This window comes from Lagopus muta, chromosome 1, assembly GCF_023343835.1.
Source record: "Lagopus muta isolate bLagMut1 chromosome 1, bLagMut1 primary, whole genome shotgun sequence".
NCBI classification, from domain to species: domain Eukaryota; kingdom Metazoa; phylum Chordata; class Aves; order Galliformes; family Phasianidae; genus Lagopus; species Lagopus muta.
In genome coordinates, this window is record NC_064433.1 from 156,866,650 (window position 1) to 156,880,733 (window position 14,084).

Below are 14,084 nucleotides of genomic sequence, written 5' to 3' on the forward strand. Positions count from 1 at the left end.
AATAAGATTACATTTGATTGGTTAGAGGATGAACATATGTGTGTTCCCAGCACAAATTTTCATTTAACAAGTAAAATAATATTGCAGGGAATATTTGGAAAAAGTTATCTTACTTTAATTATTACAACAACAACAATAACAAAAAAGAATTTTGGTTGAGGTGTTAAATGTGTGAGACTACCCTTAAATCCAGAATTATCTTTTTAAAGTAAGTACTGGAACACAGGTGTTATAAAGATTAAGGCAGATACATAAAGTATATGTTCACCTACTTTGTGACTTGTACTCATCATAGTATCTACTGACTCAGGCATACATTTCTACATAGCTTCTGAAACAAGCATTACAAGTCTTATAATAAAATGTTTTAGCCCTTTAAAAATCCTACAGGACAGCATTGCATGTGATTGAGTCTTACAGGATTACCTCTCAGTCATCTAGAAATCCCTTTAATCCATCAGAAAACACTATAGGATTTGTTTTATAGAGGCACAAAGGGACACAGCTCTAACAATCCTACTTCTCTCACAGAACAGCTCTCTTGGGATGTAAGAATCACATTCAAAATTTCCTGCAGTGTTAGTGGCATTTTCAGTTAGAATTACATAAATCTTTTTCTTTCCTCCTCTCCTCTCCTCTCCTCTCCTCTCCTCTCCTCTCCTCTCCTCTCCTCTCCTCTCCTCTCCTCTCCTTTCTTTCATCAGTATTCTTTATCATAAGACCATGCTAGAGGCTGTTAGGTGCTGGAGTATAGTGCACTGTGAAACTTACTGAGTTCAATATGTAGTGATGATGAACATGTTAAGGAAAGAAAGATCATTCTGACTGATTGAGTGATAACTGCAAGACTCTCCTAAACAGAGAGAAAGCATAAAAACTGTTGGGGAAACAGGTATAAACATATCACTTGGCTGTGGAGAATCAGAACAAACTGCCTGTAGCACAACTGTTCAAGGGGGCACTCATTATTCCCCTCACTCATTTCTCTAAACCTTATTGTACCATACTGTCAAGCAAAATTTCCTCTGTAAAACAACAGTGTAAATGTCACCCACATGTTTTGTTAGTAGGCAAATGCAATTTAAAATAAAATTTATTCAAAATATATCAAACAAATAATAATTAATACATTATCACGAAGAAATTGTCCCTAAGCTTCTGATTAAAACCTAGGATAGCAGGTAATTCTCTTTAAATTCATTTGGTTTCTGATGCTATATTCTTGGAAGCCTGATATTATAATGGGAATCAAAAATTGAATGTCATTAATGCTCAAAATGAAATTTGAGTTCCAGACTCTGTAACTAAGAATCTGAGCATATAAATTATTGTCTTGATGCTTATGTTCTGGAAATGTATATTAAGTTTATTCTGGCAAATGTAATTATTTTAGAATTAATTTTGTTTAATTTGCTTATTATAATTAACAAAATCATTAGATACTCATTATTTGAAAATCAGACACTAAAAGGAGACTCATTATACAATCAATTAGGAGCTTATTGAGTACAAATCTTACCATATTATTTGTAATTTAGAGATAGTCCAATATGGTGATGATATCTTGACCTTTTGTAGTTGCTGACAAAGCTTCATTTGGCCTTCCTACAGTAGCATTCAGAGTATTGCCTATAGTCCACATTAGGAATATTATTCAAAGATTTAATATTTTCCATATCTTTTCAGGTGCTTCTCTAGGAAATTTGCCAGATGATGTTTAATTGTCTTTCCGGTAATAGTGATTCAGAATTTAGAAATCTTCCAGTTATCAGGAGAATCTGGAAAATAAACCAGATAAAGAAACATGATTTATCAAATATTCACTTTGTAATTTATCAATTTTTATAATGCTGACCAAAAAAAAAAAAAAAAAAAAAAAAAAAGGGGGGGGGGGGGGAACTTTAAGGATCTTTAAACATGAGGTAACCAATTGGTAAGTTTAATGCAGGATATTTTGAAGCTCACATCTCCTAACTCCTTCTCTTCAAGCAGCTATGTTCTAAAGGTCCAGCAGCTGGAAGCTTATTTCTATTACAAAGAAAACTAGGCAGGTTGTGAGTTGTTGGGTCTTGTTTCTTTGTGCCTAATCTTGCACAAAAATCATGTTTAGATAGAGCTATTATTACTATATGAAAGACAGGGAACAGTTAGAGGTAACACATGGATATACTAATAAGATGTAGGTTACCGATGGTTGTTAGTGAAACCAATAAAGTTGTTCAGGAAGTCAATAAAATGTATCTTGTCTTGTTATGTTTTATATTTCAATGGATTTTCAATTATCAGCCAAGTGTAAATATTTAGGGTTAGATTTTGAAGCAACTGAAGACAATGCACCTCTCAACAACTGCAAAAATTCAGTCTTACTTCTGGCTACTTCATTGTAAATTGATTTGTTCTGAGAAAAATGTTGTGGTTTGAAGCCTTAGCCAATTAGACAAAGATAAACCTCATCTTTTTCAGCAGCTTTCATAAGAAAAGACATATACTAGAATTGCAGTCTTCTCTAATAAACTGTACTGCCAAAGGCCTAAAAAGTGAATATAAGCATCCTAAGACTCTAAATTAGATAAAGAGATGTCGTGGATATTTAATGGACCAGATAACTGGAGATGTATATTCACAGGAAGAAAAAGTGCTTTCATGATGCTGTCACACACATGATGTAAAATACAAATTTCCCAACTTTCTGCGTCTCAACTGGAAATTTGAATCTTTACTGAATTCATCAACTTTTAATTGTAAATACTTTGGAGTTCTATTTGCAAAAATCATGGACATGTGACTGACATGAGACACAGCTTCCAGTTTATTACATGAATACATAATTTGAGTTAAGAAAATTAAATTTGCATTCCTATAGATCTATTATTTACCCTTTACTGATGCATCTATCCTTAGTTTAACCCTAAAGATAATCTTGGATATAGCTATTAATTATAGCTATTATTGATAGCTATTTCTATGATTTTCCACATTAAAAAGTGAACTGCATACTTCTAGAATAGCATTTATGTGAAGGTTTTCAGAAAACATAAATTGAATGATGTTATGAATGTCACTGAATCTTTCCTGTATAATAAATACAGACCAAAGGAAATTAGGCCACGAGTAGATTGTCTCTTCTACATGACCCAGACCTTTTTTTTCTCAGGCAACAGTTGTGCAAAATATATAGTAAAATATATATTTGGCCTCTGGGCACTATTTAGGGCAAACATGATCTTTCTCAGTTCAGTGTCATATTGTACACTTTACAAAGATCTTCTGGGTATTCTAGAGAATTTCAAGTGGCATGAATTGGGTAAATAAATACAATAGGTGAGATTTGGTATATCTTAATGAATGAAAATAATACTTAGAGTTCAATTACCAATGTGCATGTCAATAAGAGCCTGAGGGAACCGCATGAAGCTGTGACAGGGGGAAGTTAAGGTTGAGTATCAGGAAAAGTTTCTTCTCTGACAGAGTGGTCAGACATTGAAAGGGCCTGCCAGGGAAGTATTCATAGCATCAAACTTGACTGAGTTCAAGATGTGTTTGGACAGTGCTCTCAGACATGTGGTCTGATTTTTGGGTAGTCCTGTTTGGAGCCAGGATTTGGACTCAGTGATCCTTATGGGTCCCTTGCAAGTCGGGATATCCTATGATTTAATGATTGTATGAAAGTATGGAAAGACTGAATTTCTTATTTTGCGTAACTATTTGAAAACAGATTTTGTATTAAAAGATTTTTTTCAGCTTTCGACAAAGTCTTCTTCTGAAACTCTTTGAAGTCAATGGAAGGAGTCCAAAATTATTTTGGTTTTGAACCAAGACATAAATTTCATTGCACATATATCTTTGACCATTTTATCCTACTGTCTGTCAACTTTTCAATCCTTAAAAAAATATTTTTTCATTATTCTTAGTAACATTAATTCCAATCAATATTATATTATGCACCATAGGCACAAGATTTTCTTGAAGAGATGCAAAGAAGTAACAAATATTCATGACAGCTGACGCTATCTCTGAAAGCCATACTGATTAGTAAGATGCAAATACGGATTTATTAAATTAAATATACATGTATAAATCTCGAAGTGAAATATTATGTTTCATAGACACTTAATATAAGCAGAAATGACTTTTCCTTCATGGAAAATTAAGGGATTTTTTTTGCTTCTTATTAGCATTTCAATGCATTTCAATGCATTTCAATTGAAAGCATTTCCACTCATTTCCTTCTTAATGGAACTGTATAAATAGCACTGCTATTTAGTGCTAGTATTTTAAGTACTGCTTTTGCTTTTTTGCTTTTTGCTTTTTTTTTTTTCCCTACACTAAAAACCTTAATAAAGTCTTTAAAGTGGAGTGGTACAACGGGTAAATTAATCAAATGACTTGTTTCAATTCAGTAAATATATATTGATTTTTATAATAGTTCATATTCATGCCTAGAACAGGCCTGAACACTTTTCACTGATGGCCATTTGAAGTAGAAACCTCACTTAGGTAGTGTAACAGATTCCATTTTTTTACACTTACATTGCCAACTTTTATGAAACTGCACGGCTCTACAAAGAAAAAAAAATCCTTCATGTAATGATTTAAATATTTGAAGTTTATGTTTTAAGCAGGAAACTGCATTGAAGAAAGGTAAAGCACACACTACAAGGAAAATCCTGTTGGAAGCTGCGTGACACATTTGGATAACAAACCACAGTGAAGATACAGTTACACTTTTGAGTAAAAAGCAAGCATAACTGAAATATAAGTGGAATCACATTGTAGACTGTGGATTCTGTAACGCTAGGGAAGTTATTGTGAGTGGATAGATTTGCAGGCTAGCCTGAATCCTGCTGGTATCTATTGGTTTTCACCAAGAAACAGCTAGACAATTTTCAGAATGGTAGTCCAAGGTATATATGAATCATTGTATATTAATTTTTCTCTCATTCATTTTTTTTCTGAAGAAGCATGGCTTTTAAAATAGTTTCACTATTGAAACAAAATAGTTTAAAGCTACTTAAAGGAAAGACAGAAAGGATAGAGTAGGAATAGAAGACTGAAAGGACAGAAGGATGGAAAGATCTTTTTTTTTCTCTCCTAGTATTTGATTTTATTATGTTTAAGTACATTTGAGGTTAGAGTTGTTTACAAAAGCTTCTAAAAAAGCTTATCTTTTAGTCTAATAACTTTTTCAAATTACTTTCCAGATATTTTCAAAAGTATCTGTTGAAGAAGCAATGTCATTTCCTAGATCCAATTTTGAGAGACCAGGAATTACCATGAAAAGAAGAATAAAATTTAAACCATTAATTGAAGATTTGAAACTGGGTAGATTCTAGGATGGTATTATTCTTGTCCCAGAGGATTGGAGGCTTAGTGATGTGACTCCCATCCACAAGAAGGGCTGTAAGGAGGATCTGGGGAACTACAGGCCTGTCAGCCTGACCTTGGTAGCGGGGAAAGTTATGGAGCAAATCATCTTGGGTGAGATCACATGGACATGCCTAGCATCCAGGCCCAGCCAGCATGAGTTCATGAAAGTGACCAGACTGGTAGATGAGGGAAAGGCTGTTGATGTAGTCTACCTAGACTTCAGGAAAACCTTTGACATGATTTCCCGTAGTATCCTCCTGGGGAAACTGGCTGCCCGTGGCCTAGACAGGTATACTCTTCTCTGGGTAAAGAACTGGCTAGAGGGCCAGCGGATAGTTAATGGAGCTAAATCCAACTAGTGACCCATTAAAAGTGGTGTCCCACAGAGGTAGGTGTTCATTTTGTTTAATATCTTTATTGATGACCTAGATGACGGGATTGAGTGTACCCTCAGTAAGTTCAGAGAAGACACTAAGTTGGGAGGTAGTGTTGATCTGCCTGGGGGTAGCAAAGATGTTCAGAGGGATCAGGATAGGCTGGATCACTGGGCTGAAGCCAATGGGGTAAGGTTCAACAAAATCAAATGCTTGGTTCTGTACTTTATCCACAATAAACCCATGTAGTGCTATAGGCTTGGGGATGAGTGGCTGAAAGACTGTAAAGAAGACCTGGGGGTGTTGGTTGATGCCCGGCTGAACATGAGCTGACAGTGTGCCCAGGTGGCCAAGAGGGCCAGTGCCATCCTGCTCTGCATTAGAAATAGTGTGGCCAGAAGGAGCAGGGAGGTGATCATCTCCCTGTACTCAGCACTGGTGAGGCGGCATCTCGAGTATTGTATTCAGTTTTGGGCCCCTCACTACAAGAAAGATATTGAGGCCCTGGAGCGTGTCCAGAAAAGGGCAATGAAACTGATGAGGGGTCTGGAGCACAAGTTTTATAGGGAGTGGCTGAGGGAGCTGGGACTGTTTAGCCTGGAGAAGAAGAGGGTTGTTAAGAAAAGGTACAGAAAGGGTTGTTAAGCACTGGAATAGGCTCCCCAAGGAGGTGGTTGAATCAACATCCATGAATGTGTTTAAAAACCATTTGAATATGGTGCTTAGGCATGTGATTTAGCGGAGCGTTCTTACAGTTAGGGTAGTATGGTTAGGTTGTACTTGGACTTGATGATCTTCAATTTATTGTCTAACCTAAGCCATCCTATGATTCTATGATTTAAGAACCATGGGTTTCAAGACATGGGTCAAATTGCAGGTACTTGAAGAACATCATATTTTCTTCTAATTCCAAGATGTGAAATCTTTAATGCTAAAATCACGTACCCTGACTTCCACTCACAGATCAACCAATGGGCCCAAAGAATAGAGAACAACAAATTGGTGAATAAATTGTGCAGAGGAAAAAGGCGTGAAGAAAATCAACACAGCTGCTCTGTGGTGGCCAGCAAAAACAAACTGATTAACTTAATTTAAAACTCCAATTGCCCTGTTCCAGAATAACTTTTTTTTTTTTTTTCCAAACATTTTAATATTTAAATGTAAAAGCCTTATATTGCCACTATAATATAAGGAGTACATTTGGACAGTTTGTTCAGAATTATATGAATTAGTGTAATGGTACAGGCTATTTTCTTTCTGGATTGATGATGCTGTTAGTTGAAAAATAACTCATATACTTTTTAATATATTATATTTATTTATATATTTGTAAAATAATTCCTTTTCTTTTTGTGTCCTGAAATTTCTGCTTTCTGTATTTATTTTTCTTGTAATTCTCAGTAAGTGCAGTTGTTTTTTTTTCTCTCAGCTTTCACTGGTTTTATTCTCCTTCTTTGTTTTGTTAATATGTTTTATTTTGTTTTTATATCTGCTATCTTTTTTCCACTCTGTTATCTTAATTAAATATAGCATAGGAAGTTAAAGATATGAAGCCAGAAAATGGGCATCTGGTATATTTGCTTCTTTTCAGTGTGATTCTCCATAAAACATATTCTATGACAGAACAAAATATTTAAAGGAAAGCTGGGGAGTTACACAAGAACTTATGGACCCAATGAGTGGGAAAGAAGAGAACTTCTGTTAAGACTGGCTTTTTATGTATTTGTTTGTTTGTTTGTTTGTTTTGTCTTATTTATCACTGTCCTTTTTGCACATGGAATGGTAATAGTACGAATGTACCAAATGTTCTATTTTATAACTATTGACCACACAGAAAATGCTAGGTGTTTGGGAAATCTCTGTGTCTAATTTTGTGCTTATTGCTGCACACCTATTTATCATATATGTGGTTTAATATCATTTGTATTTTAAGAAATGGGAATGACATGATCTTCTCATGCTTATCCACTGAGAAACAGAGAAAACTGATAATAGTTTTGAAATTATTTAAGACTTAAATGTATTGTTTTAACTTGGATGATGTTTTATATTTAATCTCACTTTTTCAGAATTTTTTTTCTTCAAAATTGCTCAAGCAATAGCACAAAAACTCATATCAAAGTCCTCATTTTCTGTCTTTTTTTAAGATATACATTCTTCTCTGAATGTGAACTATAATCTGTGGTAAAATCTTGTTCTTAATTCCTTTAGACTGTATCCAGACTCAGTGAGAGATTTCTACTGTCACCATATCTAATCAATGTTTACCTTTCCAGAGAAAACCAAAGTGTATAAGCATGTAAGATGTAGCAATGCATTTTGATTCTCTCAGGAAAATAACAAAAGGTAAAGAGGTGAGGGGGGCCCAATACCATTCCTCTTTTTGGAACATGGCTCTTGTGGAACTCAGAGATCTCACTCAGTATAAATTCTGTCACTGTGGGGAAAAAAAAAAAATTATAAATATATATAGATATCGATATACATTGTTCTAAAATATGCTATACATTATACGTGTTTCTTACTAGGATCAGGAGAAAATGAACTGTTCAGTAAAATGCTGATGAAATATTTTAAAGAATAGTGTCTGTTAGTTGGTTGAATTTGTTTTTACTGTTTTTGTCTCTGCACATAAATATCAGCATGGATATTTTGAATATTTACAGTGTGGGTGTCTAGATGTGAGTCAGTGGAGATTAAGGAGAGAAATTCGGTTACCTAAGTGAATAGGTGTATAGTGCCATTTCAGACATTCTGGAGTATCTAAATTGCATCTAAGGAAGCAGAATCAGGCTCTTCTGCTCAATGAAGAGCAGGTTAGAAACAATGAAAAAAAAAAAAAAGAAAGAAAGAAAAGAAACAGATTTTCATTTGCACTGACATCTATAGCAACTCTTCACTGCTAGCTGAGTTAAACTGAAAGAGAAGTGAACCAAATACAAAACTGAAGATAAAAACATCGTTGGAAAAACAGATTTTCATGTAAAGTCAGATTGAAAGCTGTCATTTGGGACATAGTCTACAAATTAATTCAAATGCAGTCAAATAGAAGAAAAAAAAAAAAAAAGCAGCATTCACATTTTGAAATGTTACATTACTATCAAAATATACTTTCCTATTCCTTCTGGGCTGCACAAAATCTCTCTATTGCTGCCTTTAGAATACGATGGTGAATGTAATAAAGGAATGAAGGAATAATTTCTACTGATGTTTGCAGTTTCCTATCTAAGGTAAACATCCATATCAGATAATTTATTGATAATAAACCTCGTTAGGATTAAAATATAATAATAGTAATAATAATTCTCAATATTGGAATGCTAAAATAATATGCATAACAGTGAAAATATTCAAATAAGCTGAAGCATTTTGCCTAACTAAAACAGAAAGTGTGAAAGCATACCATATGATATTGTTCCTTTCTTTCATGTAAGCTTTCATTTAAATTCTGGAATTCTAAAGAGTTTAATAGTATGTAAAATAAAATTAAATGTGTACCCTGAATTTTTTCCTAATTTCAGAATCTACTTTAAATTAGGGAAGATGGTGACACTGAAGTAATAGCTTCAATGAAGTAATAGTTTGCTTATGAAAATAGAGATACTGTCAAAATGAGAACATAATGTGTAAAGAAACAAATCTATTTGATGTAGTAAGGTTTTTTGTTGTTGTTGCTTCTGCTATTTTGTTCTTTTTTTTTTTTTTATTCCAGTATTCACTGAAGATTTCTGCATAAAAATGCAAGCAGCATCTAACAAACAAGTGATATTCCTTTTGGTATTGTATCCCATTCTTCAGCATACTATATTTAAGGTTTACCCCTACTCACAGATCCATGCTTCAACTGTGTCACCTTGAAAATTTTAAAATGAACTTGGCCCTACTGTCTGGACTATCATGCTAAATATTCAGGAAATATAAAGAAATAAGAAGACAAAAGGGCTATTCTTTCTTTTGAATTCATGTTGTGGAAGTCGGTAGTAACTAATACAAAATAAACATTTAAAATATAAAGTATACTAGTCTAAGATTACACCTACCTTTTTACTTCTTTTTATGTCCCTTGACTGTTGAAGTGTTACACTCAAGTAGGTCAATTTTATTTGATCAACTGTTACCAAATGTGGAGATATGATGGCAGGATCTCATACCTACCTTATGAGGAAACAATAGCTACCTAGCATACACTTTATGAAGACGTGCATTAATATGAATTTCATCACTGGTGTCATTATCAGGAAATCTCAGCTGAATCATCTGCAGACTTTCTAAGTGTGAATTCATCAGTCTCACTTCTGAATTATTTCTTTCTACTTCTTTATCATGTTTGTTTGATACTTTATTCTAGTTTTGAGTTGTTGGGTTTAGATGGCAATGTTTTGGTAGCAGGGGTGCTTTAGGTGTGACCCTCCCCCTCCCCCCCCAAAAAAAGAAGCTATACAATGTTAGAAATGAACCAGACCTTGAAAAATAAACTTTGTTATCCAAAGTTTGGCTTTTGAGCTATATTGCTTGTACCTTTGTAATAATATCTTTATTAAAGTATGCTTTTAACTAACCCTAAATCTTGCTAAAATAATCTTAAATCCTTTGTGTTGTTTAATCAGCTTTTAATTAGGTTTAAGTGAAGGACATTAGAAATGACTGTGAAAATATACAAGGCCAAGAGACAGTTCTGAAGAAAGAGGTAGTGACATTAATGAAACAAAAGAATAAAGACGTGGACTACACCTGTCTTAATGCATGCAGCTATGATTTAGTTGTTTGCATCTGCTGAAATCACTGTCACCCCATTTATAATCCTGATGTTTTAGACACTTCTCAGAAAGCAACTGATATGATCCAAAATCAAATAAATTCCAAGGAAATAAGGTCTTCAAGAACAGCATTTGCTAATACTTTCTATTTGAGTTTTAACCTACATAACGTTTTGTTCTATCTTCTTGTTCATTTGAACCATTGATTCAAATTGTACTTCTAGCATCACCCAATTGACACTGCTGTAAATTACAGACTGTTGAATGTGATCTTTAATTTGTTGGAAAAAGGTATTCATGGCCTTTCTAAAATATGCAATTTATATTATTCATAAGCACATTAAAAAATCCTGTTCAATCAAATATTATTTAAGATGTAACAGACTTAAAAGAGACAATTATTGATGTATCATGAGGAAAGTATAGTTCTATTTTTTTCCCCTTTGATTAATATTCCTTCAAAGTTCTGCTTGCTAAGGTCCTGAATGATCATTGAATTGTTAAGAAATACATTGGTATCTTTTCGTTATGTCAGAAATTATACGCAGTAAAGTAGTATGTCAGCTGAAATTTCTAAAGACTGCATGGAATTAGCAATCAGTGACTTCAATGAATGGTAGTCAAAAGTGACAAAAAATTAAGACTAGTTTAAGGTAGTTTTTTTTTCCTCTTAATACATTATTTCCAAGTATGCAGTTTGTCCATTCCTATTAAACTTTATTCTACATCTAATTGTAAGTGCAAGAATTTCTGAACTTCAATTTTCGTGTTAATAGTCATAATACTGGTGATTTTGTTTGCTTGTTTGTTTGTTTTTCCAGTGGATGATGTTTGTTTGCTGGGAAATAAAAATAATATTTTCCTTACTTAGAATAAGTGATTTCTTTTTAAAATTATACTTTTGATAAGGCAAAAAATGTTAGATATGTTAAAGGGAAGTTTAGAAAAAATGTTCACTATGACAGCTATGAGAACTGGTCTTTAACCAGTTAACACACTAATTCATTAGAAATTCTGATGTTAAAATATAACTATCTTCTGTATAATCTCTGAAATAAATTTGTTCAGGAAAGATTTCATTTTCTTTTCCTTACAATTCTCAGGATGTTTTGAGGGTTTTTTGACCATCCTCACAAGTCTTTAATTATTTCTGTAAAAACTGAAAAAAAAAAGTAAAATTTGAAGTATCAAGTTATATACTTCACATCTAGCATCAGCAATCCTTCATCCGCTTAACTGTGCCAGTGCCAGTGCTGCAATGTATTTATTGATTATGTGTAGTCAGAAAGAACATAAAATATGAAATTCTGCTATAACTGGAGCATATCCTGAGTAGTTTTTCTCTAGAACAACAGTGCAGACTAAGTGAATACAAATTATTATTTTCAACTAAAGAAAAGTTGCAAGTGCAAACTTATATAAGACATCTGCATTTCTGAAAACATTTCCAGATTTCTTGGAGAAGGTGAAGTATGTGCTGATTTAACTAGCAATAGTAGCAGCCCAACAAATTTGGGTTAATCAGGACTCAGCAACATTGTAAAGAACTTCAGAAGGACTTTCATGAATAAGAAACATAATTTGGAATCAACAAATATTCATCTAAGGCATGATGTTCTGCTTTTTGTTTTTGTACAGCTGGGTTCTTACTGAACTGCAAGGCAAATGAGAAAAAAAATGGAGCACAGGTAATAAAAATAAAATAAAATACTTACTCAAAATAAGATGAATAAAATGCTGAATACTAACACATCTGTGATACCAGCTAAAATAATTTGTTAGTTTCTGGTAACTGCAATGAATATATAAGGAGCAAGAAGAAGAAGAATCAAAAAAAAAAGTCTATGAGTTCTTGAAAGAAAAAATTCTAGTTCTTTATAGAAAAATGAATAACCAGATTCTTCTTAAACTACATTCATTGTAATCAGTAACATATGTTTTAATTCCAGTATGTGTCCAGTGATCAACAGGCCTCTGAAAAGATAAAGGCATTTTTTATTGTGAAACTGGCAATAATATTAAAGATTGCCAAAGCTGTAAAAGTAGATTCACAAAATATAAGAGTATAAATGTACAAGTGTGCTGTCTAAACATTTCAAAAGATTGGCTCCATGGCAACCGAGATTTCTTTACACAGGTAATCAGGATTTCTAACTCACAAGCATCAGAATTTCAGTTATTATTCAAGTAACTGACTGGTTTTAATTTATGAAAAGTTTTTTTGTGAAAATCTAGTGAAAGTGAATATGCTTTTTTCTTTTAACAAAGAAGCTCTTATCTCTTTATTAAAGATGGAGTATTATTCCCATACTCAATGACACTAGATTAACAACTTTCAAATGTGAAATTTTCACAAAATTATCCAACAGTTTATCATGCATAATCAGTTTGCAGCTTCAGCAATTCTTTGGACAGCGTGCACAAAAATAAGAAATGTTTACAGGAGCAATTAAAACTTAATACAAAGCTGTTAGATTCTATTTGATAGAATGAAGAATCTTACAAACAAACAAAAAATAGCAGATACATTTAGTAATTAGTGTGAAGAAAAAAATCATAATTTTTTAGTTTGTAATATTGTAATTCATGTAATTTTTATGATTTAAGTCAAGATTATTTGTTTTTAAACTTACAAATTTTGATGTGAATTAAATATAATTTATGCATTTTTGGAAGCTTTCTTTTACTTCATAAACCTTTTGAAAATGCCGCAGAGTTATATTGTAAGATATAGTTAGTTCTCTGTATTTCATCTTTGCCTCAAAGCAAACAATTAAGTTTGAAATTGGTTGTCTCTGTACACAATTCTATGTTATAAAATTTGTGGTAGCATCTTTCTTGTGGATTAGATGAAACAGATGATAAGACAAAAATGTTGAGAAAAAATTCCATGAACTCCTTTCGTTCCCAGAATGTATTTGAAATAAAGTGCATGGTTTTACTTATTTCTTCTTATACAAAAGATCTCCTGTCTATGGAAGGGAAGTTGTATATATCATGAATAAGTATGAAACAATACCAATATGTGAAACTCTTTGTAAAGCATCTGGAGAGGGCCTGTAATGGTGCTCAGTAGAATTTAGCTAGGAACTATGATTTCAGTGTTAGCATAAATCCCTAATTGGGTGGTTTGTATTCCACTTGTAAGCTATAAATATTACGTTAAATGTACGCTTAATATGAGGAAACTGAATACAAAATTAGATATATGATAATCTGCTGTCACGGAGTTAACTAGATCAACATATACCCATGACAGGGGGGGCAGTAGGCCCCTGACCTCCCCCCCCACCCCCACTGGCCCCACAAAATAGGAAGTGAAAGAGAAAAGGGGTAGGAAGATGGGAGCTGGGCTCAAGGAAGGAAAAAGAAAAAAAAGACAGTAGCAACGATTTATGGAGGAAAACATACTTTACTAACTATGATATCAGAATGGAGAATTAGTCTCAATTGAAATTGAGACTAATAAATAAAATAAAATAGGAGAGAGAGAGTTCTTGAGACTGAGTCAAACCTGAAAAGCTTGGCACGGCTAGGAAAGTACCCTCCAGCACCCACTGCCAGGCAGTAAGAGGCCACCCAACCT